Genomic DNA, 26,839 nt, shown 5'->3' with positions numbered 1-26,839 from the left:
ATCAGGAGTATCTGAAGGTCTCATCTTAGGGCCAGAGTTAAGATGCTATTAAAATACCTGACAACTAGTAGAATGGCACTTGGAACTGGCTTAGGGAAGGGAGAGCATTCCATAATTATTTCTAAAATTAATGCCCTCATAAATCCAGAAAAAAAGATATAGTAATTGATTATTTGGAATTAAAATTAACATAGTAAGAACACCTGAAACAAGGATATTCTAAATCTAACATAAATCTTGTAAATCACTAAACCAAGGAAAGGTTAATAACGTTTTCTTTAGCCAACTTAAAGCAATTTTAAATAAAGATGTAGGTTGACAGGTACATATCAAAGTGAGAATACTGATGACAGAGTAGTTTGGAAAGAATGAGGTCTCATAGCATGGTCTTCTGTGATAAAGACTGTGATAACATTTCCCAGGGCAGACATCAGATCCGATACTGGCTCACAGGGAAAATTTAGATGGGCTCCTAATAGTAGAAGGAAACCTGGAGGAAACAATCACAAGTTGATGAAATTGAATTCCTTTCCCTGAGGGAAGGAAATAGAAATGTTGGTGAGATTAAGAAAATTAACTTTTAGGAAGCTAATTGTATCAAGCTTGAAAACTAGTACAGTGAATCCTTGGGCTTCTCTTGGAAAGTGGAGTTCAAGGAAGTTGACTATCAAAAAGAATATAGTTCTGCCCACTCAAAACAAATTATACCAGGATATTTGAAAGCCAAGAAGGGAAACGATCCAATATGACGAAACCCAGAACTCTGGATGAAGTTGAAGGGCAAATGAGAGGGTCACACGTAGTAAAATTTAGAAAGAACTTCACAAAAGGGATTAGTAGAATCAGAGCAAATTAAATACCTAATAATCAGAAATAACATATTTAGAGAGCATTCTCTTTTTTTCCAGAGGAATAAAAGTCATGACTAATGTGATATAAATATTTTTCTCATTTATTCTTTCTACAGATATTTGTTGAGAGCCTACTGTGTGTAAAGCATTGTTTTAGGCATTGGACATTCACCAGTAACAAAACAAACAACATCCTTCCCTTGTGGAATAATATTCTTAAAATATTATAAATATATCATAAAAATTAATTGAAATATTTTCCAATATATCTTCTGATGTCTTATTCAGTTCAATTCTCTATACTTTTTACATGTGTAATTTTTTTTTTTTTGTAATGATGATTCATGATAATCTAAAGTTATAACCCCGGAGACAAAATCATTTATAAACTCTATTCATTTCAAATAAGAACTAATCATTTTAGAATAATGTGCAATAATAAAGGTTGAAATAAACTTTTGTTGTTCTTATTCATTTAACCAAATAATCATGATATGACGGATACTACTTTTTGCCTTTACAATGTCCATTTTTCCTTTCTTTCCAAGAGAATCCTGAATTTTTTTAGGTAACCACTACCCCACATCCAATACACGCAGGGCTAGTTATCTTGATGAGATGAATTCTGCTCTTTCTCAAAGAAAAGAATGTTGGTCCAAAGTGTAGTCCCATTCCCTTTGCTAGCGACTAGTTTAGAAATGGACATGTGACCCAATTTTGCTTCATGAAGCATTTACTCATTGAGCTCTCAAATTGTTCTTCAATATTTAAGTGAAACTACTGACAATGACACACTTGTCGTAATTTAAAAAGAAAAATAAGAACAAAAGAGGGAAAATAAAACTGTATTTTAATCCCGTCCCTGAAAATAAAGCAGGGCACATTTATAAAATCCTTACTCCAGCAAGTCTTTTGAAGTTTCTTTTTTTCTCATCTATTATTGAGTTAAATAATTTTTTAAAAAATGCAGCTAGTATGAGAAGGTCATGATTGCTCAATGGAACTGCTTTCCTAGGTGATTTAAAATTGATTGATGTTCTATTTGACAATCCTTTTTTAACTGATATTACTCACACTTCCCAAATAGTTCCCAGGAGACCTATGATTCAAACCCTGGCCCCTCTTAAGTTTCAGACTTATACCCTCAACTGTTTCTCTGAGTGTAAAAGGCATGTCTTGCTTACACAGCAAACCTGAAATGTCTCCTTCATCTGAGCTTATTATCTTATTTCCCTCGGTCTGTCACACTGCCTCTGTCTTCCACCATGGTTTACATAGCACCACTATCCTCTAGGTTAATCAACTAGAAACCACTCCCTCAGTTTTCTCTATCTCACTTATTCCTGAAAACAAATGGACTGTTATTACCTATTAGTTTTAAATTTGAATTATTTCTCTAATTAATCCATTCATTTTCCCTCTGTAGCCAATGCCTTTATTCAGGAACTTATCCATTCTTCTCTGGATTTCACAGTAATATAACCAGTTTCTCTCCTTCCTCTCTATTCCTCATACTAACATCAGTTATTTTGTTACCAGGGATGTGTGTGTGTGTGTGTGTGTGTGAACGCGTGCACACGCGTGCATGCACCAAATGCTTGGCAGAACCTTGAGATCGTCCATGATCTGACCCTTATAACATTTTCCAGACTTGATCCTTTTTTCTCCTTCATGAATCCTGTATTATAGTCAACCCAGGACATTCATTTCTAGAACATGCTTTTATTCTATTACTTTGTTCACAGTATTTTCTGGGGTGGCATTGCCTTAGGTCTCTACCTCTAGAAATACTATGTTTCCAAAATTCCAGCCCATACTTTAACTCCACTTAGAATTTTTCTTTTTTTAAATTTCCAAGGACAATCATTCTTTTTCTCCTTAGCATTACCATCAGGTTTTGTTTGGGTCTTATCAGGCATTTATCAGCCTTCTCTACAAATCATAAATATGAGTCATTAATATATTGTTATTAGGTTTAAAAAGCCAGCTTGTTTCTAGAATTTAGTATACCAGAGCCAGATAATACTTGCTCTATATACTACATTATTGAAATAGTAATTTTCATCCCACTTTGCCAGTACATTTTATTAAGGTTATCAATAAATCAAAAAGAGCATGGAAACTAAAAGACAAAACATTAAAAGTGTAGAAAACGCAAGGAAAAGGCAATTGTAAAGAGCTAGGGATTTAACAGGATCGAAATTTGACTTCTTTTAGGTCTGTAAATTGACTGGACTACTAGAAAATATTTTCCACAAAATCAGTGGCTTCCCTTCCCACTGCCCTAGTATGGACCTGTTCTAAGAAGCTGAATGCCTTATTTAGATTCAGCTCTTTCCGTTCTCGGGACCAAGATCACCTTTTTGATAGTTATGATCTTCTGAATATTTGGCATGACCAATAAAAAGACACAGAAAGACCTGACTCAAGAAACGTAAATGTTCGTTGATCTCGGATGGTGTCTTAGGGATGTCATGCCATTAAGACTTACTATTTAGTTCCTTGTTTGTGCATTTCTCTTTTCCTCCTCTACCTCAATAAAAATAAAATTTCTATGAACAGAAAGACTTTATCCAGCTATTGATTATAGTATCCCCAGCACATAGGACAGTGTCAGTTCCATGGTAAATCCCACGATGAACTGTTGACTCGGTTAATGAATTACAATATCCCAGTGCAACTATGATTCAGAGAAAGTAAGTTTTACAAGTATCTTATAAATCTTATTTGTTTACTATTAACTAAAATGTATATATTCCCCTCACATTGTCTCCTTTATAGTTAGATGTGGCTAAATGACAGAATCCTGGCTGAAGAAAAGTCATGTGTGCCATTTGGGGGACACGATTTATAAAAGAAGGAAGACCTCCTCCACACTCACTTTTCCTCCTGCTAGTTTAGAGCAGATAAGGGCAGAGAATTTTAGCCCCTAGAGGCTTGCGGACAGAGTTCAGGGGGTTCATGAACTTAGGAAGGAGAAAATTATATCTTTTAACTAGGCTTCAACTGAAAGTTAGCATTTCTCTCACTTTTGATGGCAATAAAAAAATCCCAATAGCATTAGTAATACTTATGACTTGGTTGCCAGCTGAAATCACAGTATTTCATATCACATTTCTGCTGCTACAGATATCTCAAAATATAGTTTTCCTTTATCACTACTTCAGAATTATGGTAGTTATTAGAATTTTGCTGCTAGATTTAGTTAATGTCAATTAAAAATCACATATACGTAGTCATAAATTCCATTTTATATACATTTTGATAAATCTATGTCAACACAATTGCTATCCTTTACAATCCTACATATTTTATGTATTTAAAAATATCATCCTTTAAAAAGGATCGTTAGGCTTGACCAGAGTGACAGATGGGTCCTTGGCACAAAAGCAAAAAAATAAAATATAAAATAAAACAAAACAAAACAAAATAAAATAAAGAACTCTGTCTCTGGATTGGCAGAGTCATGAGATGAAAGGAACTTGGGTCCCTGAATTACCACAAGAAGAAAACTGCCTGCTGAAAAGTAGCCCCTTCCTTGAACTAGTAAGCATATGAGAAATAAACATGTATCATTTTTGATCCTTATATATGTTGAATGGTAGTTGTTAACACAATCTTACCAAAACTAATGCTACAATATTTTTTCAGTCTTCCATTCCTATTCAATAACCCACTATAAACAAGAAAGAATCAGGAAATAACAAACATGTCCTAAAATATTATATAGAAGAAGCAGCAGAAAAAAGGGAAAATATATAAGTATTCTAGCTCTTCAAGGCTATTTGACTTGGGCCTGATTTACTACGATTCCATTTGTATAATAAGCTTGCTTTTAATTAATAACAGTTTTCTTAATATCAAGTCTCTGAAAACTTTGCTTATTACTTCTCATTCACAGTTAGAATGAAGGATTTTATTTTTGTCTTAAGAAACAAAGAAAGTTTCTCTTTGCTTCGTGATTGGAAACAGCTTTGCCGCTCGGTGACGTGTAATCCAAATTTTGGTTTTAATATTTTTTGCTGATATTAAAATTGAAAATATAATGGGATAGTGTCCATAGTGTCAAAATTGTATATCTTTTCATATCCTTTTCTTCTGTATCATTAAGCCAGCTAAAGCATTTTTAGTTCTCATCTTGTGTTGAATGTTTTTAATTGGCCACATTTTCAAAACAAAAACAAAAACAAAAACAGATGTGATTCATTTTGGACAAGATTTAAACATATAAATTTCACATGAGTTTACAGGCCATTAAAGTCATGAAGAAGCATTTTATGACTTATAAACACAACCCATTCTGGGAGAGTGACCAGTTAAGGTGATAAGGGCAAGAGAAATATCTGAGAGCATTTAAGGTGAACTATTCTTGACCGAACTGTAAACTAAATTCACAATTATTTCACATTGTTATAAAATAGCTTTTTAAAACTTAAAACAGCAAAATTTGTTATTATACTCTCTCTTTCTGCAGCCTCCTCTGTAGGCATCACACTATGTGTTTGCACAAAGTCCAAAAACCAATCACATTCCAGGCATTTCTTTTGGCTTTGTGTATTGTTCTCTCTCCACCCATCTGCAAGCCTGCTTTACATTCAGACTTACAATTTAAAAATTATAAGGTTCTTTAGAAACTTAGTAATTATTAATAATTTTAGTATCAAAGCAGGTTTTATTGCATGGGGGTGTTTGAAACTAAATGTATTGCATGTATATATGTGTGTGTATAAGCCTCCTTTTAAAAAGAACAGTTTTATAACTGAGCAATCTATTTTTTTAAAAAAGAATTATTGTTACAAAATTCCCCCAGTTGTATATTTGACTTTTTCAAAACCAATAGAGATATATACTTTTAGATTTTTGATTGAGAATTATTCTTTTATTTAACTGCATTGGGATAAGTTTAGTGTATTAATTAGGAAGTTTATACTATAAGAGAAATTACGTATAAATGGATTATTTATTCAAAAATTTGACAGTAAAGTCATAAAGGTATAAATATTTTAGAGAGATTATATCTACCAATTTGTTAATATTTCTAAATCTAACATTGCATTTATTAGTGCAAGGTGTGACTCATGATTATGGACACTTTATCATAACGGTCATCTATATTGTGGAGAGCTATTTCCTCAGGATAAAAATGTGTATTCCTGTCAAGTTAGTTTTACAACGTGAATGACATTTGTTTTTGTGGAAATTTTTCTTGAGTCTGAGTTCTTCCTGATGCAGAACAAGATACATGTGAGACGTGGCTGAAGAGGAGTTAATTACCAACAGTGTACTATGACTGATAAACCGATGTACCTCTAATGGTCCTATGGCATGGGCCCCAAGCATGAGAATTCATTGTAATTGTTGTAATTGCCATTCTTTTGTGTCATTAAAGCACAAATAAAGATCAGATATGCCAATTAAATTAGAAATAAAACATAGTAGGGTTGTTTCTAAGATTAAAATCTCATCTAATTAGCGTGAGGAAAAATTAGAACTGAAACATTGAAGAATTTCTTACTATTTTTAGAGCTAGAAGAATACTGCTAACGTCTCATTTAGAATTATTTGGCTGTCATAGCTGTTACATATTTCAAAAACCTTTTTTGCAAAGAATCTGGTTAATCCACAGATTCATGAGAATGCTAAGTACATTCTGAGAAAGAATGAAAAATTGTTCATTATAATTGGAAAACTTCTGAAGTAGGGTTTGTCCTTGCCCACTCATGCTCTTCTTCTAATTCATTGCCAGAAACAATAGCAAACACTTCAACAAATTTATAGTTCATTATTCCAGTATAGCACCAAATGACATGAATTTAAACATGAATGAAGGGCAAGGACAATCTAAGGTATTATATTTAGGTCCTGTCTACCACGTTAAAATATTAGTTCTAAAATATTTAAGTGATTTATACAAATAAATATAAATAAATATATAAATAAAATTAAATCTATCTTACATAAAGCTGCTGTATGATATGAAAATGGTTGGGGAAATTGTTCTGTTGATTTGGGAAAAATCATGTTGAAGTCTTTAATTAATGATTGTTGATTTTTTACTTTCTATTTTCATCAGTGTAACTTTTTTATCACAAAAAAATTCTCTTCCATTAGGATCTTTGAACTTTGCATATTATTGTATCTCAGATTAATATTGTTCAGCCTATAGCGATTTGATAAACATTTGCTTTATTGCTTCCTATTCTTTTATTTTCAATATTTTTATTGTATTTGTCTTCCTTGTGTTTTTGCTTTCATCTGATGATTTGGAAATTTTATATCTTATTTTATTCTTATTTCCCTTTTGATTACAGTACAGTTTTGTATCAAAATCTAAAGTTCATCACTTACTACAACCTCTTCTCAAATAAGGCCAGAATTTTATCATGCTTTCATTTAACTCCTTTTCACTTTACCCTTGCCAACACCCATGTCTAGATCTGGCTTTTTAGTATCAGTTTAGTGTCATACATCTACGTTTAGTTAGTTGGTACTAAACGTAAGTTGTACTTGTTTCTTTGCTTACCATTTTTCTTTGTATTCCAAGTCATCTTCTTTCTTGACTATTTTTGTTTATTTTCTTTTGCTCTAGAAATACTTTCAGAGAGCCCTCACTGTTATTTTCCCCTTCACATTTCCATATCCTTTCATTCAAAAGTTGAAATGTCCAGGACCTCTCCCTATATCTAATTATAATCAACATTCTTATGGCTTAAATTTTTTTTCTAAATAAACTCAATGTCAAAACTCATGAGTATGCCTGAAGATCAGCTGAATATATTCAAATGTAAATCATAATTAAGAATCTTCCTTAAAACAAGTTGACTTTGTAAATCAGAAGAAAGAATGCTGGGCTAAAAAGATAGAAAACATCATTCTGGAGCTCAATCTACTAGTTAGTTCTGTGATGTTAAGAAAATCACTAGATTTTTATCGATCTGAATTTTTTTGCCTGGAAAATGAGTGTTTCCAACTTTATATCCTTTAATTTTCTTTATGAATCTGAATTCGAATGTAGTATATTCAGGCAAGATGCTATAGTGCATTAAAATATTACTTTACATGGATGTCTATGACTGGCCCAGATCTAGTTTAATATTTCTATTATTTTTAGCTTAAATTCTGAAGAGCACAATAATAAAGGATAAAGAAGATACTGTGGTACTTAACATATTTACATAATACAGATATGTGGATAAGTATCCAAAAGTTTATGGATTATATTTGTTCTAAACAACATTTTATTATCCTTAAATATATTAGGGAAGTCAACTGAAGTATATATTAAATGTCTACTTTTTACATATAGTAAAATATCAGGCTTTTACTAAAAATGAAGCAAAAGTAAATCTTAAATATTTAATAAAGTAGAAGCAAAAATAATTGCATTGAGTCTTTCACTGTTAAGCCAAATTTGTAATCCTTACTTTTTTTTCCTTCAAAATGGCAAAAGGCATTGTGCTCAATTAAAAAACAGAGAGAGAGAGAGAGAGAGAAAAAAACAGACAGAAAGAAATTTTATTTACCAGAGAATACTTGTTGATCTGCAGATAGCTCTCAAGTAAAATCACTCATCATCAGGATTAGTTCTAACAGCATCTGCAGAAACCAAAGGAAAGGATGATGTGACAGCTCTTTTGAAAACATCCATCAGTGTCATCTGATTCCTCTTATTATGTCTTTCCTTTGCAAATATTTCCTTCAGCCTGTACATCTGGAGGATCTCCTGTTCTGCAGTAAATTATCTTGGTTTCATGAAATCTATGCAATTTTTACAACACTCTCAATTGTCATTAAAATAGACAACACCCTGTCTGGGTCACACAGATTGGGCCACTGAGTGAATACTTACCATTCATTTATAGCCCTTTTGATAATGAAGAATGCCACTACTGTAAGAGTTTCAGTTTATTTCAAATAGTTAATACATCATATAGTTTACAAATCAAAATGACATTTAAAAAAAGTCTTGTTCCTACCCCTCTCCATACCTGTTTTGTTCCTCATCTATCTTTCTGGTTCCCTATAACAAATGTTTCAGTTCTGCATTTTTATAATTAATTTTTCAATTATTATAATGCTTTTGTTATTTTTAATAGATAACAATTTTTAAAATATTTATTAAAACCCAATATTTGGATACTTCTAATCTTTAGAATCCTGAAAATAAACTCCTACTGTGACGTATTTATAGGCTGAAATAAAATAACTGGTCTTGATTCTCAAGTATTATAGAGAAATATCAAACATGAGTCTGGCTTTGTTTATAATCTACAGTTTAAATAGAAATGTACCAATGGAAACTAAATATATCAGCATAAAACTTTCGTCACAATTGGCCAGATTCTTTTAAAGGAAAATGGTAAGTGTTTGGGTTCATTTACACTGATTTGCTTGCATTGGCTTCAGAAGAATAAAGGTAAAAAAATATGTGCTGGTAAGAATGAACTGTAAGAAAATATAACTAGTTCAAAAAGTATTCATTATGTGGAAAAAAAGTATCAGGAACAGAAATATGGTAACCACAAGTATGTGAGCTTATAAAAAAGCTAGTAAAAAGGAGAAGGTACTATATCACTAAATCAAGTCAAGGTCTGACCACTAAGATGTACTGCTTGCTCTATACATAGAAACAAGGAGAAAATGGTTCAAGATGAACAATCTAATCTCCTTAGGCTACTTGAAGCAATATAACACCAGAAATATTTCAAAATGAAGTCATAATACAGATAGTTGAAGTTTGGTCTCATCTAGATTAAACAGAATTGATTACCACATGTGCTTTAAAATACACTTACTTAACATGGGTCTTTGAAAGCAAGTAAATTCAGAATGAACGTTTAACTTCTTCAACTTAATCTTCAACCTTTCTCTGTGTTTCTGTGTAGTTTATAATACAAATCTTCCTCTTAAACCAGAGCATAATTTCTTCAAAGTCTGTAAAAGCAGATTTCCAAATAGCAAGAGCAGAATCAACTCTGCTCTGTTGACAGCCTTAATTGAATATGCTCAACAGGATTAAAAAAATTAAAAGTATAATTTCATACACCTTGAAGGGATGTTTTAAATTAAATTATATAAACCAAAGGAGGGAAAATAATCAGCCTCATCATACATGAGGAATTATTTTCATCAGTGCCCATCATGTCATATGATTTATTACTTAGTATTTAGAAAATTTTCTTTTTATCAAAGTCCATTACTAAATAGACTACATAAAAGATGGTAAGATTTGTCTCCTTGCCATAGAAGTTAGTTTAGAATATACATTTAAATTAAAAAAAAAACCACAAAAAACAGATGGGGTTTATTTTACACTACATCGTTGTGGAAGGGAATGAGTAGACATGAAATGAAGGAGAAAATATCTCCTCCCTTTGTGCTGTCATGGCTGGGGTTCAACATTTCACAGAGTTCAATATTCATAGGGCTAGGATGCTAATTCCATTTGAGATGTGCTTCTCCTCAAGATAGGAGATGAGATTTTCCTTTTTCATGGCTTATTTTTAATGTTTTTAAAGTTTTATAAACCTAGTCAATGTGTGCATTAAAAAAAATATTAAATTGTTTACAATAAAATATAGAAATCTCCTGCCCTTCCTGTCCTTACTTTCTAGTCTTAGTCCTCAAAGGCCATTGCCTTCAACAATATGTTTGGTCAGAGTTGATAAATGCACTTTAGAATATATTGAATTTGTCTAAATAGAAGTGTTCCAAAAATAGTTGGATGTACAGATTTGACATCTAGGAGAGAGACCTTGGATAAACATACTTCTTCGGGAATTCGCTATTTATAGGTGGTATATGAAGTTCTGAAAATAATATTTATCTCGGAGGTTGCTTTTTCAAATATGTGTAGGAGAGCCCTTCACAAAATGTGATATAATGTAGGGTCTTAAAGAATAAATAAGTTTAAGTTTGGCACTAGGAAGCTTAGTAGTGTGAAAATTAATAAACTGAAACCTCGTTTAAAATGGAATGAGAAGACTAGAAGATACAAGTCTCAGTCACATGTCACTCAGCAGCATATTACTGAACCCAACAGGAAGAGAGAAACCTTGCATCTCAGATAGTGATACTAAGTTACTACCTGAACAGGAGGAAGAAAAGACTCCTCCTTGCCCAGTGATAGCTCAGCCAATGGGAGTCTGCCAAAACTCAGCCAATAAAAAGTCACAATACTTTGAACTTTCAGTTTCCTTCAATGGACTCTTTGTTTACAATAGCTCCTCCCAAGTCCAGGAAAGAGCGTTCCTATTTTTGTTTCTCTGGACTTGTGCATGATTCCTAATTAAACCTGCACGCCCCTAATTGCATTTTTTGTTTGTTTTTCCTGAATAAACTCATTTTGTTGGAGAAATATCTGGCCGTCTATTTGTTTAAGGTCCACAATAGTAATAAACCTTGGCAGGCTATTGTACATCTTGAATGCAAAGAGCCAGACACAATATTGACACATGAGGCACCAAACTGAGTAAAACAGATCAAAAAAGAGCAGAAAGAAAGGGATGGAGGAGGAAAAATAGGAACCCAATCTTAGATTTTCTGAAGGCCAATCCCAGACTCCGTATCCTGCAACAGTTCAGAAGTTGGAAAGAAGAATTTTGGGGTAATGGTTACATACAGAACTTTGCATAGAATGCTTCATAGAATTTTCCATGGAGATGCACATAATTAAATAGAATATTCTTACACGAAAAATTGGGCAGTGAGTAAAATTCGTCTTTGCATCGTTCATCCATAAATGCGTTTTATCGTTATATTATGATTTCCCATAATTCTCTACTTCAGTTCTCTGTTCAGATTAATTCCCGAGGACCATGTTTCCTTCTTCACAGGACTTATTCTTCACTTACATCAAAACTCACTTGAAATTCTACTACTATTCATGAAAGATTAATTGCTATGGGAATAATCTTTCTGCCAAAAATGTTTGTAAAATTGAACAAAATATTAAACCAATTTGATACATTGGACAATGGTGTACAACTATGATCTCTGAGATTAGGAAAATAAGTGAGGCGATCCTAAGTTTTCTCCAATTTATACTGGGTGGGAGCAGTCTGCAGATCACAGTGCATCAAGAAAAAATTCAAATGGGGTTTTGCTGAGTTGAAGACAGAAGTTAGACCTAAAGAAGTTGGCTAAATTTTGCAAGGCAGAATATCCAAAAAAAGGGGTTATACACATACATTGAGTTTTAGGAGTTTGCAAAAGTGACTCAGCCTTTAATTGAATAGAAATCTAGAAGTAAAATTTTATGAAATACCAACTAAGAAAACATCAACTAAAACATAATAGCTTGAGAATTCTCTGGAGCTCACCTACGTCTGGGAAGAATTTGTGTTTCCCATCAGCCAGCAGATAAACTTTCTGGTACATGCAGCATTGGGTAGAGTGCTCAGAAGAACCATATCTATACAGTAGCCCTAGAGTAAAAGTTGCTATAAAACTTCAAGAAACAAAATGAAAACGCATACATTTGAAAGCATCAAACTTATTCTAGATAAATGCATGCCAGAAAAAAAGTTCAAAACTATTTAAAGAAAAATATCACCATTCAAAACCCACACAATTTAGAATTTCTTGCATCTGATAAAAAAATAACCAGCATGCAAAAGTGCAGGACTGTATGATTCATAGACAGTTAAAAAAAAAATCAATAGAATCAGACCCAGATATCACAGAAATAATGAAAAAATCAGAAGAAAAAAAATGCCCTAAGTGTCTAATATAAACCTCATAAATAGATTTAAGGATGTTAAGAACACCTGATAAGAAATGGAACACATAAAAATAAAACCTTTAGAAGTTATAGAGATTAAAATTATAATACCTGAGTGAAAAAATCATTGGATACAATTTATTGCAGATTAGAAATTACAGAAGAAAACATTAATGGACTTGAAGGCATACAAATGGACACTAAATAAAGCCCAAAGAGAGAAAAAAATGAAAACAAAGTTTGGTTTATCAGGGACTTGTGAAATAATATCTTTTTTTTTTTTTTAATATAAATGAAATTGGATCCTGGGAGATATTTGAAGAAAGAATGGTTAAAATATTTCAAATTTTAAAAATTGTCACATTCTATTTTTTATTTTTACTTATTTATTTTTTAAATGCCTACAGCACCTGGTATTCCTAAGTGGTCTCCCACCCAAGTACTAACCAGGCCCGACCCTACTTAGCTTCCGAGATCAGACAAGATTGGGCATGTTCAGGATGGCATGGTTGTAGCAAAATTGTCACATTCTAAAAGATCACTTAAGCTGAATATTTAAAAACAAAACCACACCATGACACATTATAATCAAATTGCTGAAAGCCAATGATTAAAAATAAAAAGTCAGAGAAATGGCTCACACATAAAGAATCAGATATAAAGAGAAAACTTTTAAAGGTGAGGGAATGGTTCTCTATCTTGATTACACAATTATGCATTTTTCAAATCTCATCAAACTATAAACTGAGTGAAATAATCTTATGCAAATTGTCCTTCCATAAAGATGGTTATTTAAAAATTTTTACTTGATCTGTATTCTATTCTTCATCTACTTGACAAGTTATAATTGTATAATGGGCTAATTAAAAATAAATAAACTTTTCTGAGCTACTTTTATTTCAAAAACAAAATTTTGGAGTGAAATTTTTAACTTCAAAGATGGAAGTTTTAACGGTGGTCATGTTAAGTGCTGTGATGAAAATATTTGGAAGCAGGATAAATTTTCTAGCACTTAATCGAATCTCACCATAGGACTACCCAAATAGATGCAGTCTTACAGAAATAAACGGGCCTGAATTAAAAAGTTAATTCAGGCAATCGTAAAGAAAAAACCTCAAGCTATTAGTTCCAGCAGTTCAGCCCCTTCTCAATAATTTACTCCAATGAAGAACTACAGTGACTCCAACATTCCACAATAGCCTCAAGTCATGAGAGAATTTCTATTTGGTTTTATAATACCTCATGTGATTTTTAGTAAAAATTTTCCAAAAATTTAATTTTATGTAATTATATAGTAATATCAAGAGTAGAGCAACCAAACTTCACAGGAGACAATACAACAATGAACATTTTAGACACCCTCCATTGATAGAGTTCTGTGAAGGACATTAGGAGTGAAAAGACTTAACTTAATTTTAGTGATTAATACAATGTCTGTCACATGTCATCTGTGGAATGAATAAATATAATAAAAACAATATGTCTCATCTTTCACAGAATCATACAGCTATATTGGCTTGGGAGTACTACAAAAATGGGATATTTCCTGGGACAACCCATCACATATTAGCATACCCGTTTTTCATAATAAATACACATTCCTCTACTTAGAAAGTTCTGCTTCCCTTTTATCCTCATCCAAATCAACCTGGTATGCAATTTTAGTTTTAAAAAATCTACAAAATGGCAAATTTGCATATAAATTCTCAAGAATTGCCCAAGTAGCAAAATGAATTCTGATTAAATAATCTCAGTGTACATCTATCATTACAATTGATCTACACATCTGTTAAAGAGGAAATTGATTCTGTTTAAGATTCTGTCAACTTCTACTTGTATTTTATAAATCCAGGATTAATTTGCAAATAGTATCAATGCTAACTGGAAGGACATAGCTTACTAAATTGAAATGTAAACCCATAACAATCTCCTAGGTGAAGTAAATTTAAGTTAAAGATTGGCACTTGTTTCTTTTAACAGGTTGCATTTTCAAGAAAAATATGAAAGAGAAAGTACATTGATATTCTTGGGAAGCAACATACAAGAATGACTTCTCACAATTGACTAAAGCCAAAGTAACGCTATAGAGAAAGAATTCAGGCGAATCACCAGTCACTTGGTTGTAACATATTCCTACTATATCAGTAATCTAAGTTTAGGGACGAGAGCCTAAATCTCAATGATATTTATTAAAAACTCTAATCACAAAATTAGAATTCCTATGACAAAATCTTTATCAGAAACTTGATAATGGCCTTTGAGTTTAACATTCTCTGTCTCTTAATATATCTAGGGACTTAAACCAATGACTTTTGACCCATGTAATTTTCTTCTAAGATGAAAGCGATTGGATGAAACAGACTAGACAGATATCACTAAAGAATTTCAATTACATTCTCTGGCTTAAAACGTATTATATATCTAGCTTTACTCTACTTATGACATAGGTAGCAGTTAAATTATTTAGATAGGTTTTAGAGTAAATATTGTTGGCATAATGAAAGACTTACTGTTTTTTGTCTGTTCTTACTTGCCTATTTAAATGGCCTGGCCATGCCTCTTGATAACTTTAGCTGGATTTCCTTTGGGCAAAGTAAGCAAGTTATAATTTAACTCACTGATACTATAAACGTCACTGTACTGCATACCCATATTATATGTTCATGGGTATAATACATTCTCATCATACACTTGCTTTGTACATTTGTTCATATAAAACACATTCAATGAAATGAAACAAAATTATTGACCCAAAGGATATATATAATATGTATTGGTTTTGTAAAATGTGTTCTCAAGTTCAAAACCAGTCTTAGGCCAAATAGTGGTCTAAGTTCCCCTGATACCCACTTTCCTAAACCTTTGCCATCATTTTTTCCTCTTTTCATAGTCAATAAGAAAAATTCAAGCAATAAAAGGGCAATGAATGATCTTAATTGTTTATACTTGTGTGAAGAAAACAGTTAGTGCCCCCGTTTAATTGAATTCTTCTCACATTATTTGCTTTTTTCTCTTTTTAATCTTTCCTTCCTCCCTCCCTTCTTTCCTTCCTTCTTTCTCCCCTCCTCCTCCCTCTCCCTTTCTCCTTTCTTTCTTCCTCCCCTCCTCCCTCCCTCCCTCCTCCTCCTCCCTCCCCTCCTTCTTTCTTTTCTTTCTTCTCTTTCTTTCTTTCTTTCTTTCTTTCTTTCTTTCTTTCTTTCTTTCTTTCTTTCTTTCTTTCTTTTCTTTCTTTCTTTCTTTCTTTCTTTCTTTCTTTCTTTCTTTCTCTTTCTTTCTTTCTTTCTTTCTTTCTTTCTTTCTTTCTTTCTTTCTTTCCCTCTTTTTATTAATTCTTCACATCTTTTTCAATACTTTTGTCTCATCCACGGTGAGTGCACTCTTGTTTTTAGCACGCAATAGAATTTTCTCATGTTAATATTTTCTTAGCAAGCACTTTTTTTTGTTCCTGTATCATTAAGTAAAACCTAGCAGATTTTGTGTTGGAACTCTTTGGGAATCAAGTCACCAGGAAGGTGAAGGAATTAATAATATGTGAGCTGAGGTCTGAGGGTACCAGAGATACTAATGCTGGCTGTTTAAAGGTTCTTCGGTTTCTCTTCAGCATCAATAATCTAGTTCTTGGCTTCACATATGTGAATCTGAACTCTTTGGGCCATACTCACCTATTCTGCAGCTGAGCTACTGAACTGTCACCATCAACCATCAACTGGACCATACAGTGTTTCTTACTCCTCTTTATCCTGTGCCTCAATTGTGACCTTCTCTTTCAGACCTGCAGGTAGTTTCCTGACTTACTAGGTTTGGTTTATATTCTGCAAAAGCTCACCTTGAATACGATTACCTCCCCATTAAGAATCATTGAGAATTTCGAGTTCCCATTTTTCTAAGAGGTATTTCCACGTCTTACAGTGAATGGCTATGAGGTGACAAATTCTTTATAATTAAAAGAAGTTTGTTCCTAAACGATGTATCTGATGTTATGTTCATATGGCAATTATCTAGGAAATACTGATGATAGTATATTGCATATGTTGATATTGATGGTATATTGGATACATTGTAAATGTTAGGAGTAAGGAGAAGTTAGCTGTAGTTTCACTATTTGTGCATCTTGCTTCAGGCATTAATTGGATTTTAGAAATTTAGTTGCTGCCTCAAACCTACATTCTGGCAAACTGCATTAATGGCCCCAATTCTTCCCTCCTTGCTGTATCCATGCCCTTTACTGTGTAATCTTGCTGTCCTTTCTGAAAAAGGGAGGAACGTATTTCCTCATCTTTTTATTCTGAATCTGGCCATGTGCCTTCCTCTGGTCCATAGAATGATTCCGAAATAACATGTGTTGATGAGGATGTAGAGAGAAGGGAACACTTGTACACTGTTGGTGGGACTGCAAACTGGTGCAGCCCCTATGGAAAACAGTATGAAGATTCCTCGAAAAACTAAAATTAGATTTAAATATGACCCAACAGTTCAACTTCTGAGTATTTGTCAAAGATAGCAAAAACACTAATTTAAAAAGATATATGCACCCATATGTTCATTGCAGCACTGTTTACAATAGTTAAGATATGGAAACAAGTGTCCATCGATAGATAAAAGGATAAAGATGTGATACACACACATACACAAACACACACACACACATAAATAATATAGAAGAATATATAATAGAATATTACACGGCAATAAAAAATAATGAAATCCTGCCACTTATGATAACATGGATGGATCTAGAGGGTACTATGCTAAGTGGAATAGGGCAGAGAAAGACAAATACCATGATTTCACTTATATGTGGAATCTAAAAACAGAACAAAACAAACACGGACTCATAGTAATGGACACAAAAGGGATGGTTACCAGAAGGGAGGGGGAGGAGGGATAGGTGAAAAAGGGGAGGGGAATATAGTCAATAATATTGTGATAAGTTTATCTGGTGACAGATAATTACTAGAACTAGTTGGGTGATCACACTGTAAGGTATAAAAATGCTGAATCACTATATTGTACACCTGAAACTAATACAATCAATATAAAATTGTATGCCAACTATACTTAAATTACAAAAAAAAAGAAATAAAGCTGTGTTTGTTTTGAAGTTAGACATTGAGGTCTTGCACATTTCATTTTCTTTCTTATGTCTCCACCATTGCCAAAAGTTAGTCCAGGTCAGCCGATTGGGCTTTGTGGCATGTGACAAATGTCCTAGTCATCCTAGCAGAAGCCAGTCTTCATCAGCCAACAGCCAGCTGAGCTCCAGGTATCTGAGCAAGCACAGCCAAAGTTAGCAGAGAGCCTTAGTTGACACTTACTTGATTATAGATTCATGCACAACGAATAATTCTTGTTAGTTGTCATTGCAGTTTTGTGGTTGTTTTGTGGTATTACCACTGCAGTATTATTGTGACAATATGTAGTTGGTACATAGAATCTTTCAAAAGGCAATGCCAAGGTGACAAAGTCATCAGTAATTCCAGAGGTGATCTGATTTCCTTTCCTCTCACTGATACTAAAACTTTTTTGAGTATTAGTCTGTTCACTGCAGGAAAGTTACTTGAACCTCTATTTTTACCTCTAAATTCTGTAAGCCAGGAATATTATTCTGTCTTCCACAATTTGGCGCTTATTCTGAGGGAAAACTTCATATTCCTTTCTTTGTGTTTCCATGTAGAGTGAAGTTTATTAGCATAAAAATCATAGTCTTTTTCCATTCTTTTGCTCACTTCTTAGAAGAGGAAATCTTTTAGTAAAAATTAGTCATAGAGACAGTTTCCTACAGAAAGCATGCGATGAGCTTCTTTTCCTAACTTTTGACAATGCAGAGCCCCAATATAAAAGTCTATATTTATTGACTCTGAGTGTGAAAGAAAAGACTGGATAGTTCCGGGTTTCAGTATTTGGAAACCCTTTGGTGTTATTCATATAAACAACTTGGTTTAGTAAAGATGACATTAGAGTTCCATTTTCTCACCTTCTTTACTCTCTCATTTAGCTTAAACTCAGATGGAGAAAAGAAGGCTTCTTTTCCTTTATGCCAAATCCCACTAACTTCCATCCTACTCTTTGTGCCAAAAATGCTTACCGATCATATATGGTCTTTTTTTGTGGGCTACCATTTCCTCAGACACTAACAATAGAGGCATAAAATGTAGAGTCATTTCTAATCATTGGTTTAAACCTAAGACCAATCAATTAATTTGGGCTTTTACTCTTTCTTTCAATGATCAGAATTTACTGAGCATATACAAAGAAATAAACAATGAATGAGACAATAAGAATGCTGATATGCGATAGTCTTGACCCCTGTCTTTAAAAATCGAGTTGATCATCTAAACCACCAATATTGTAAGATCTCCAGACACATTTGTTCGCATGAAGGAAATCCACAGTCATATTTCAATGGATCAAAAGCTAGCACTTTTTTATTCATTAGTCTTCTTGACATCAGAATTTAACTATTAGCAAATATTTATTTGTCATCATCATCTACTAGGTGTTAGGCACTGTTCTCTGACTTCAGAAGGATGGTGAGGATAAAAACCTGATTTCAGTGGGTAAAAGATAAAAAAAAAAAGAGGTAAGGGAGTACAGAAAGTAAGAATAAATACAATTTTCTAAATATGTTAGTATTAAGGGAAGCAAACAATTTGGGTAGCTGGCAGGGTATGTTGCACCAAGAAAGTTTCCTTGTTTGCTTTTGTTTTTAAAGATGGATAGCTTTTGTCAGGTGCCTACTAGATGTCAGACACTGCTGTAAGAGCTTTCTAAGAATTAAACTATTTTAAAATTTCAACAGTCCTACAGGAAGATAGGTAAAATTATTGCCTTTATTTAAAGACTAGAAAACTTAGGGAGTAAGAAGTAACTTCATGAAAGATGCCCAGCTAATAAGTAGCAAAGCTAAGAATTTAACCCAATCTGCTGTCCTGACTCGTTCTGATGCTCATCACTGCAATGTGACAGGAAAGATAAATAATGATTAAGATCACAGTCCCCATGGAGAAGAGGGGGTGCAGTCAGGTTTACAAGTGGAGGGATTGAGCTCAGGTAGGAGCTGGGCAGTTCATGTACTACAGAGACAAATATGTGCACACGTACAGGGAGTTTGCTAGATCTGGTGATAGAGAAATGAAAGAGCTTTCTCCTGGTTGCTTTCTCCTAAGAATTGAAGTTATCCACTGAAATAAAAGCAGGTGTTCAAAATCTGAAGAAAGAGCCAAGAGTTGAAAAGAATCATCTAAGAAGTAAGAGCAACATGTTTCTTAAGCTGTAAAAAAGACTAGTTAAATATAGTCTTTTTTACAGCTTATATTTAGACTAGTTAAATATAAATTAAAAGAGAGACCAATCAGTGCAGTTGTGTGTTTTTCTCTTCTTCTGAGTGCAAGTGTATTATAGCAGAAAGTTGTATATAACCTTCGTTGGTATTTTGCCAACTAGTGTAATGGAGAAAGATATGTGTAAGGGAGTTGAGGGTGGATGTCGGAGAGTATGTGACTGACCATTGACTTAAATTAGGTAAAGAGGTCAGTAATGACATGAGATGATTGGTGCACAATGAAAAAGTGATAGGATGACTGATGGATTTGCAGTTCTAACGAGCTCAAAAAATTGTTGGGATGGTGTATCAGAGTAAGAGACCCAGAATGATAAAAATATGTGATCAGAGAGTAGTGGCTGAAATTGCAAATATTGTTACAGTTAATGTCAATCTTTAGGCTATGGCCACAAAATTATTATGTGGCTGAGATGGGTTTTAGAAAAAATATTATTCAAAGGGAAGTTAAGAAACTAAGCAGCCTAGATGTTAAATTAATTTTATATATGGAATTTGATATTTCAGAGAATTATAGCAAAAGTAGTTTTGGAAAGGAAGACCATGAACTAATTGCTAAAATCTTCAATGAGTGAGGGGGTGTGATTGGGAATTTAGAAAATATCTACAAAAAGAGGAATTGAAGTTGGTGTAGCCTGATGTCGTATACTTCAAAGAAATGGGGTCGATTGAGGGAACCAGCAATGGGAAGCAAGGAGGACATCACCTCAAGGTGGTCTTATTTGTAGGTTACTGGTGGAAAAGCATTCTCTGCTTGAGAAATCTTCATGGAAAGCAGTGACCTCAGAAATAAAATTTCAGTTAGAGAAAGAAAGTGAAGCAAATGCTTGGGAAGATGTTGAGTATATAGGCAATTTTTCTGATGACCGAAAGGGTTTTCTCAGGAACTTAATGGAAGTGTTTGAAGCATTTGGGAGGGATGAAATATTGGGTCAGATTAGTGGGGAGATATAGAGGGACATTAGGTGTAAGTGTTCAGATGATGAAGGTGGATGACCTTTGGGGATTGAACTTTTGGTGGTCAGTAATATAAACATTGATATAAGCTTAATGGGGTTATTTATAATGGTACTTATGGGAAGATGAATAATCAATATTTATTATAACCTGCTTCTTAAGCCTAGACTTTTAGACAATTTTAGAACAGTTGATGGAAAACTACATGGTAGAAATAATCCTTGCCTGATTCATCTTTCTTTGGATTATAGTTCAGAACGTTGAGTGGTTACACCCTACAGAAACCTTGCCTTATACCCAAATCCTATTCTTCAGGATTTATTAACTTAAGGGGCTAAGAGTTGTAAAAAAGAATAAAAGTGATAGACTTGTTAAAATATTTTAACTCGTAAATCTAAAAACTATAGCTACCAAGGCTTTGGTATAAAAATAAAGTTTAGCGTATAAAAATAAAGTTTAGCATAATGGCTATACATTTACTATGCATAATGCCAGTTATAAAAACATTAGTAAAGCAGAGACATTTAAAATCTGTTCCACCTCATGGATCAAATGTACCTTTTCCATTTTCTTTTATAATTGTTCTTCTCTCAATTCTCTCTTCTAAAGATCTGGTTTAAATTAAAAGTCACTTTAAAGAGAATTATTAAGTTTAGCTATTTAGTTCATAGAAAGAGGGAAGGATCAGCAAGCATGTGCTTCTTTTTTCTAGTTTACCATTGGCCAGACTCATGACTCCTACCTACCTTTCAGGATGAAGCCCAACTGTATTCTCTGGAATATTGTGCAAACTTTCATTGTACCACTAATCACAAGCTAATCATTGTTTTATACACTTGTCTATCCACTGGACCATGAACTCCCCAAAGGCAGGAAAGAATATTCTTCTTTGATTCTATGACACTGGGCATAACTTGGCAGCATGGTATATGAAGTATATGTTATAATTGAAGCTCTTAACACATTTCCATGCAACCTACTTACCAGATTAATCAGCAGTCTCCATTCTCTCTGTAAAGTATGTTGAACAATGCCAACCACCTATTGAACTTAATGCTCTGCCCACATATTCTGTTTCCTAAAATACTTAATGGCAGTTGGAGTCATTCATTTATTTATTCATCAGATATTTATGTACTGGACAGTGTTTCACTGGGAATACAGTAATGAACAAAAAACACAAAATTCCTTGTCAGGAAGTTTATATTCTACTATAGTTGTATATTTATATGGTTTTATGAATATTACACAAATCAATAACACGAATACAAAAAAGTAAGTTGTCTATTAAAAGCATAAAAACTTTAAATGAATGGGGGGGGTCATAAAATAGAAGAACTCCACCTTCTCATCGTGCAAGTGTCTTTGAAATGAAATAAATACACAAATAGGGTGTGGGAAAGCTTGGATGATTCAATATGGGTGTGATTTATGCAAGGAAGCTGACTTGGCAATCTATTTTGAATATCTATATTGAAAGACATGGCTTTGGCCTTGCACCAAAACTTTGATGAATGAATATGTGAATAAGCTTAACTTAAAATAAAAAATAAGATATATATGTACATTTATATATGAAATTCCATAAAATGTTATACCTTAAGAATTTTTTAAGAATGACTGTTGGTCTTGATTGCATTGGATGAGAGCATTTCTGCTGGGTTACTAATAGTTAAAACGTGCCATGTATTGGGATTGGCGTTTTATATGCATATTTCCTGTCTTCACCTAATCCCCTTAATCTGTCCATTTTTTATGTGAAGAATCTGCATCAAGAAAAATGTCAAGTAATTTACTCAAAGTCATACAATTATTATAGATGAAGCCAGGTAAACTCTAAAGCCACTACTGTATAAGGTTATTCCTCTAAGTTAGAGGTCAAGCATTATCCAACCTGGGAAGCTTTCTTCATTCTCTCCCCAGAGTCTAGGTTAATTGATCATGTAATAGTTCAGTGCCATTTTTATTGTATACAAGCTTATGACCTAACCTCAGAGAGGGGTGTCCCCAAACTGGGAAAAGGAGCCAGTACAATATCCTATCAAGGTAGAGACTGAGACACCAGTTTCATATAGTACCTTTGAGGTCACAGAGGCTCAGGGACTAAACATAGCCTGCAAGAACAGCTGCCCTAACAGACATATCTGTCTTCATGTGGACCAGACAGGTCTGGACAATTGACCCTTGGAATTGCAGACATAATGGAATGATAATGGGAATAGCAGACACTCTTCTTCACTTTTCTGGGGAAGTCCCAGGGTTCTCATATGATCCCACAGTACAGGGGAGAGTCCTGAAAAATAACTAAGGTTTGAGTTTCCATTAATCTTGGCAAGTAGGTATTGAGATAGATTAAATGTTAGATAGAAAAAAATAAACAAATATGATACGCTAGTTTCATAGAGTAATTCCTACCTGTAACATACACTTAAATGTGTAGAAAAACATATTTAAAGATGTATGTGTGAGGTTTTTGTGTATGTTTTCATCTGTAAGTGACAGAAATTTAATGTCAAATAAAATAAAAGAGGACTTATTTTAAAAGTAGGGGAAGTTGAGAGGAATGATAGGGCATATGTGGAAAAATCCACAATTTTTAGAACTTGCATCTTGAATGCATCACTGCTGTTTTTGTCACTCCTTCCTTCTTCTCTTCTGCTCTCCAGGTAAGTCTTGTTCTCTCAGTCTTCTGAGCAAGGACACATCCTTAAGATCCTCCCCTTTCAAGTCCAAGACAGAAAGTGAAAACAGCGTTACCTCAACTCCAACTCCAAACGTCCAAGGTGAGAGGACTCCAATTGTCCCCCTAGCTACTGCTTGAAATGACTTTAGTCGCAGGGCATACTGGATTGGTGTTGGCTCAGATGAAGCATTCTAGGTGCAAGTGATGTAGAGGTGGAGAGGGTGAGACTTCCCTGGAAGCTGTTTAGCTTTATAAAAAAGATGCAAGTTGAACTGGGACACGAGGGTGAGAAGAATTCAAGTAGATTATGTGGGTGAGAAGGGAACATGCTGTGAGCAATATCATGAAAGTGTAAATGCAAAGGATACAAGGAAGGTGACTTATTTAAAGAGGAAGCAAAGGACGGAGCTGTCATTTTCTGAGCATCCGAGATCTACTGAGTGATGGTTGGTTCTTCGTGTGTATTTCTCACTTAATCTTGGATAAATTTAGATGATTCTGGCTACGAGTAATAGAAATCTGAACTAAAATTGGGTTACATAGAAAATGAGTTGGCTTAAAGAAGGACAAAGGTCAAAGGGGCAGGATTTAGGATTGGTTGATGCGATATCTCAAAAATCTATTCACCATTTCACAAGTATAGTATTTTTCATTTAACTACACTGTGTCCTTGCACTGAAATGAAGTGTCTAACCAACTTTTACTTTGGCTTTTGTGTTCAGCTCATATGCTAACTATGCGCTGTTTTAAGTTAAATAAAATAAAACATCAAGTTCTTCAATCACACAAACCATATTTTAAGTGCTTCAACAACCACATATGGTTTGTGGCTACAAGTTGTATAGCACACAGAATCATTTCCATGTCCATCATCACAGAAAGTTCTACTGAATAGTGCTGCTCTATCACCTTGAAATACTTTCTGAGATGTTGCGCTTTTTTGCATGTTTACCTTTCATTGCTTAGAGTTTCTTTTTTGTCTTATTTCCTCATTTTAATCCTTAATTGTACATTCCCCTTGGAATATTCTTTTAAATTATTCTTGCTTATATATATTATCTGTCCAAGATAGTAAATTTCAAGGGCAAGGACAATTTTCTATGCTGAATGATGGATGAATAATCATTTGTTGCTTTGAATTTAAACATATTATAAGATTTTAAACTGACATCAAATACCCAACATGGATTGCATAAAGGAAGCATATTTTAATTGAATTTTTAATTTTAGAATACTTTTAGATTTACAGAAAAATTGCAAAGATAGTACAGAGAATTTCCATATAGTTTTCCATATAGTTTCCCTTATTACTAAGATCTTATATTTGTATGGTAGATTTGTTATAATCGATTAGACAATAATGATGCACTATTATCAACCAAAAGCCATACTTTATTGTTTTTACCTAATCTTCTTTTTCTATTCCAGGATCCCATACAGGGTACTACATTATATTAAGTAGCCCTGTTGCCTTGACTGTGACAATTTCTTAGACTTTTCTTGTTTTTGATGACCTTCATCATTTTGAGGAGTGCTGGTCAGGTATCTCATGCATTGTCCCTCAACTGAGATTTGTTTGATGTTTTTCTCATAGTTAGAATGAAGTATTTTAAAAATATAACTGAAAGGCCAATTTTCAGTACCTTTCAAAATAAAATTGAAATAAAGAGAACAGATATCTAAGGATTGAGGCCATAAAGAATTACAATCTGATTGGTATACACACTGTGGTGTTATAAAATTAATTGTACAGGGAATAGAGGTGAACAGTTAGATAGTACTAACTGAAATCCTCAAAGGTATGGGAAAAGAATGGACGGAAGTCTTTGTACAAGAAATATTATCAATATGAGATGGGAGAAAAAGTTGCCCAAATCTATTTCAACACACTTTCTTTTAAAGCAGCCATTTTTGAGTAATAATTCTGAGCAAAACTTTTCAGGAAGGTGAGTGAGTTCATGCCAATATCTATAATAAAAGCGAGATAAATCTAATGTTCTTGATTCAATTTTTAAGAGAAAAATAAGTATTAGTTTTTATTAATCAAATAAGTAAAATAGTAGCATTGAAATGTCCCTAATAGTTACATAATAGGTACCCTGATAATCATTTAACTCTTTCACTCCTCCTAGGACAGTCATGCGAGTCATACTTCCACTTTGAAATGTTGTGGTGATGTGTTTATGTACACACTTCAGAAGTATGAATGTATGTGCTTTTATATAAATTGGTAATGTGAGGGTACTTCCTAATTTTCTTGATTTATCACATTTTTTCATTGCTACTAGGTGTAAAAATACATTTCTGAAGTCCAAAATATCTATAAATAATTATGCGTATATTTTCATCTAAACCATATATTTGCTTTAAAATGGTAGCCAAAGCATGTGTCCACGTCTATGGGATGATTAGGCTGAATAGAAAAGCAGGCAATCCTCCAGAAGTGAGAAAAAAAGAAGAAAGTGGGTCAAAGAGGAAAAGGGAGTGCAATTACATAGAGAAGTTGAAAAATATTTTAGTTTTATATAGTTTTTATTTTACCACTCTCGTATTGATATCTGTTTCATCACTCTTCAAGTCAGATCGTTCTCAGAACTGAGACTTCTCTTTTCTTACCCTTCTAAAGGAGGAAAGCTGATATTACTTTGGTGCCTAATGTGTGCAACTTGCTGTTAGGTGATTACAAACTTTGTCCTACTTAATTGAATCTAAAAACTCTTAGGTAGTTTTATTATATTCATTTTAAATGAAGAAGCTAAGATTTTAAGAAATTACATAATTTGCCCATTGTTAGAGAGCTGGTAAGTGAAGAAGCTCATACTCATGTCTTTGTACTCTCAGATAAAACTCAAGTTCTATCTGCTGGTAAAACATTTCCAAAATGATTGAATTGAGTCAGGTCATATTCCTAAAGTATACACTCAGGGAATATATAAATAGTTTCATCTCTGACAGTTATTTTCTTTTCAAAGATCAGGAGATGAGAAGTTAAATTTAGGGTCGGTTGATCCAGTAGCTCAAAGATCCACTTGCTGTTCCACAAGCATGGTGTTTCAATCATTTATATTCAATATGCCTCAGAGCTTAGATAAGGATTCAGCTAAGGCTCCACAGCCAGACCAAAGGGAAGGTATAAAAGTCAGAGTGAGAGTTTCCATTGTCATGAAAGAGCAGGCTTCTAACATGAACTCTCAGTTCATTGAGTCACATGCTCAGCAGGGCTTTTAGTCATTTGGTACAAACACTTAATCACCAGAATACAAATCCAATCTAAACTAGGAAGTGAG

General features: G+C 33.4%; 1 long non-coding RNA gene and 1 pseudogene across 20 annotated transcripts in view; both read right to left on the bottom strand.

The window, feature by feature from the left end:
• The window catches only part of LOC120598611 (uncharacterized), a 380,220-nt gene that overhangs the window by 46,639 nt on the left and 306,742 nt on the right, over positions 1–26,839 (bottom strand). For 13 of the 20 annotated variants that reach the window (XR_005651655.1, XR_005651652.1, XR_005651657.1 and 10 more), the window contains one exon: positions 8,375–8,447. The exons of 3 other annotated variants lie outside the window; for them this stretch is intronic. This is a non-coding gene — a long non-coding RNA (uncharacterized LOC120598611). Of the gene's footprint in view, positions 1–8,374; positions 8,448–9,646; positions 9,786–26,839 lie in introns of all 20 variants that reach the window. 4 more of the 20 variants (XR_005651650.1, XR_005651647.1, XR_005651663.1 and 1 more) reach the window with 1 other exon arrangement.
• Positions 12,972–13,090, bottom strand: LOC120599062 (uncharacterized; annotated as a pseudogene).

This window comes from Pteropus medius, unplaced genomic scaffold (genome assembly GCF_902729225.1).
Source record: "Pteropus medius unplaced genomic scaffold, Ma_sr-lr_union100, whole genome shotgun sequence".
Taxonomy (NCBI): domain Eukaryota; kingdom Metazoa; phylum Chordata; class Mammalia; order Chiroptera; family Pteropodidae; genus Pteropus; species Pteropus medius.
The sequence above is the reverse complement of the archived record's forward strand: the minus strand, read 5'-3'. Positions and strand labels throughout refer to the sequence as shown.